The sequence below is a fragment of the Rutidosis leptorrhynchoides genome, chromosome 6 (genome assembly GCF_046630445.1).
Source record: "Rutidosis leptorrhynchoides isolate AG116_Rl617_1_P2 chromosome 6, CSIRO_AGI_Rlap_v1, whole genome shotgun sequence".
Taxonomy (NCBI): Eukaryota; Viridiplantae; Streptophyta; class Magnoliopsida; order Asterales; family Asteraceae; genus Rutidosis; species Rutidosis leptorrhynchoides.
The window spans coordinates 444,190,999-444,195,237 of NC_092338.1; the positions used below are offsets into that span (position 1 = coordinate 444,190,999).

Genomic DNA, 4,239 nt, shown 5'->3' on the forward strand with positions numbered 1-4,239 from the left:
AACAACTTGTTTACGAGATTGATAAAGTGAACTTTTAAATATTACCAACCGAGTAAATGAATCCTTATATAAGGCACGTTTCGTTTTGTTGAACTATTGTCAAAATTGACTTTTTGAAACGACTTTGGATAACTATTATATGTCGATCTCGAGCATTAGGATTGTGATACACTATGACTTGACCTAGCTTGATAGACATTTATTGACTAACATATGTTCTCTAGGTTGAGATCTACGATTAATTGGTAATCCGAGTTTCGGTCACATTTTGGTGAACAACTTTATATGCTGCTAAGGTGAGTTTCATTTGCTCCCTTTTTAATTGCTTTTGCAATCTATATTTTTGGGCTGAGAATACATGCACTTTATTTTAAACGCAATGGATACAAGTACATACTAAATTCTACACTGAGTTTGAACCGAAAATCCCTTAGCTTTGGTAACTAGTAACTGCCGGTTATAAGAACTGGTGGGCGCGAGTAGTTATATATGGATCCATAGGGCTTGACATCCCCGTCCGCTCCAGGTATAGAGACCCTAGCCTGAACTATAAAGCGAACGTATGCTATTTGAGTTTAGTACACGTTGGTTTGCGTGTATTGTACATGTTGGTTGCATGTATGTTAAAACATGGGTACTTATTATATATACGTTAAGTTTAGTTACCAGGGTGCTCAATTTCGTAGAATATTTTGATAAACGTTTCGGATGAAACAACTGAAATCTTGTGATCCACTTTTATATACAGATTATGCGAAACACTAAAACTATGAACTCACCAACCTTTGTGTTGACACTTGTTAGCATGTTTATTCTCAGGTTCCCTAGAAGTCTTCTGCTGTTTGCTTACATGTTATACAAGCTATGTGCATGGAGTCTTGCATGCTTTATTCAAGAAAACGTTGCATTCACAAAATCATCACCATGTATCTTATTTTGACTACATTGTCAACGGAATTACTATTGTAAACTATTATTTACGATGATTGTCTATATATAGAAATCATCAGATGTCGAGAACCTTTGATTTAAGTATTCATTGATGGTGTGCCTTTTCAAAAGAATGCAATGTTTACAAAACGTATCATATAGAGGCCAAATACCTCGCAATGAAATCGATGAATGACGTGTTCGTCCATATAGATTTGGAGCGATCGTCACAGCAGACTTATCCTTTCAGAGTTAAATTGGTGAATCACTTGTATAGTAAGCTTCCCATATTGAAGAAAATTAAGTTCATGAAGAGCAAGTGCAGGTTGATTGAAAGAGAGTTTGCAGAGTTGAATAAGTAGGTGAACAGGTGGTTTTGACATCATCAGATAGGGGGAGATTGTTAGAAAAATAATCTGATGAGTCAAACGCATTTTGCAGGTTTTTAGAGTCTGAAGTTTTAGAGTCTGAAGTTGCAGATTCTGATTATCACTGAAGTCAACGTTTTGAGTTTACTTGATGGTTAAGCTAAGGAAGATTCTGGAGATATGTTTAAGTATTAAGAAGATTTGATTTGATCCTGCGTTATCTCCAGAAGATAAACTCTATATTTGTTTTGAATATTTGTTAGGTTGAAGTTTATCTTTTCCTAAGTTTTAGTCAAGTTATTTAGGAAACTAGATCTCTAGTTTTGAAGTTAAAAACAGTATAAATAGGGGCTACGGTTTAGCCTTGTGATGTATCTTTGCACGATTAATATTATCTTTCATATTTCTTCATATCGTGTTCTCTCAATTATTGTTCTTATAATTCATATTTATTATTCAATGGAGAGTCTGGTGTTCATAGATCAAATACTGTGAACTAATATAATGGATAATTTAATTTTCTATGTATAGCCCTAGCGCTACACTAAAAAGAAAAAAAAAGAAAAAAAAATTCCTTTCTCCATCCGAGCAACTTTATATTTGTTAGATTAGAAATTGATGGTGGCCCATAAGATCTTGGATCAATAATTAATATTCCCTATTTAAGCCCATTTATATATTTTCACTATTCCTGCCTTCGGCCTAAGTAGTGGCCCGATTAATATTGGGTGATCGTTAGAATGAATGATTTTTTTGAAATTAAAACAAATACTAATACTATATGAGGGTAAAATAATACGAGATTTGGATTGTTTATATTCTAAACAATCAAGATAAGGGTATATCTGACAATGTTTCATTATATTGTGCAAGACAAGTCCCAAAAAAACAAAATGTCTGAGCCCGGGTTCGAACCAGGGACCTCTAGTGTGTCAGACTAGCGTGATAAGCGACTACACCACCCAGACAGTTGATATCCTATAAAAGTAGTACTGTCTATATCATAAATTAAAATGGTTATAATTTGGATGTAATTTTGAGAGAAATAATAAATCAACAAATACAACCGCATTATATGCTGTTTCGTGAAATACCTATTATATTATAATATTATATTATATTATTATTATATTATATTATATTATACTATACTATACTATACTATACTATACTATACTATACTATACTATACATAATCATTTCTACACTTAAATCAACTGTTTAACTGTAGCGATAAGTTTTTTTTTTTTTTTTTTTTTTTTTTTTTTTTTTTTTTTGGAGGAGAGGCCTCTCGACCCTTGGTAGTTGTTTTTTAATAATCACCTCCTTCATTCATCCTTCAAATTGAGAATCACCAAAAACCAACTAAGTGGAATTGATGTTTGAAATCGATTGCAAACTTCGTGAAGGATCATTAATCATTTTTTTTTTTTTTTGGAACCACCATCTTATGAACCTTCTCATCTTTTGAGTTGCAGTTTATGAGTTTCCTGCAACCACCGCCGGTAACCGACAAGCACCGTAGACCACTTGCAACCCATAAAATCGAAATCGAAGTATGTGTATTTGTTTGAATAGAGATCAGAAAACAAGATCCGAACACATACCTGAAATCGAAATCAAAATCGGAGTATGTGCATGTGTCTTTGAACAAAGATTTGAAAACAAGAAACAAGATCTACATGTGTACTTGAAAACCAGATCTGATAACAATATATGAAAACAAGATCTACATGCACTACTACAAAAAAAGGAAATGCAAACAGTTGAGACCGGTTACTAGACCTTTTGTCACCGGTTTATTTTAAAAACCAGTTTGGATTCTTCCTTTTTAAAAAAAATATTAATCTGCTAATCTTCATCTTCGCTAATCTTCATCCTTTCGGGAATCGATCTTCATCCATTCGCTAAACGATCTTCATCTTCATCTAGTAATTCGCTAATACAAAGAACACACCATATAATCAAATCAAAATACACGAATAGGAGACAGACAAGCAAAATAAAACAATAGACTTCAGGAGTCGAACCTTTTTACAAGAATCGAACATGTTCACAGTAGAATCGAACCTGTTTACAAATAAGCAAAAGAAAACAAAATACTCAAGTCGTTCATATACGAACCGAACAAATAAGTTACATCGGAGTAAATCTGAATGAATTGATTAAAAACTTACGATGTACGATGAGGCTGATAAAAATCAATAAACTTGAATAAATTCTGTTTACGGCTCAATTGAAAGAATATAGATCTAGAATATGAAAAGCTAAATAACTTTTACTTTTTAAGATAGGAATTAAATTAAATAATATGGAGTAGAGATGGAATGGGATGGGAAACGAGTATATCGAGATGTAATGGGATGGGAAACAGCCGGCAATTGACATGTTAAGTTAATTTCAACTTTTTCGTATCCCGTGTAAAAAGCAGACCGGTTTAAAAAATAAAACATGTTTGCAAACTTGAAACCGATTTTTATGTAAAAAAACCGGTTTGGAAAATATATTTTCGGAGCCGGTTTTAACAACATTTCCGTATTATTAAACACCCCGGTTCCGATGCTCTTTTAGACCGGTTTTTATCTCTTATTCACAAAACCGGTTTCAAAAAGGGGTTTGTATACTCTTTTGTGTAGTAGTGATATGTCAACAAGATCTACATATGTGACGGTGACTAAACAGATCTACAAAAGTAAAGATAATAAAGGAAATACCTCATTTTTGTTTTTGAGAAAATAATTATTCAAAACCACATACTAATACTCCGTTATATACATGATGATCTACCGTTGTTATTTTCTAGAAATCATAATAGACATTTTTATTGAAAACAATTTTAATAAGAAATAAATTTTAAAACGTATATAGACATAACAAAAAAAAACACATAAAGATCTTTATGATTAGAATTCAAGATACATTTAAAACAAAAAAAAAAACA

At 32.2% G+C, this 4,239-nt stretch overlaps 1 non-coding gene across 1 annotated transcript; it reads right to left on the reverse strand.

Annotated features, from left to right (window-relative positions):
* Positions 1-2,192: 2,192 nt before the first annotated feature.
* On the reverse strand, positions 2,193-2,266 carry TRNAV-GAC (transfer RNA valine (anticodon GAC)). Its single transcript has one exon. It is a non-coding gene; the product is annotated as a tRNA-Val (tRNA).
* Between the last annotated feature and the right edge of the window lie 1,973 nt (positions 2,267-4,239).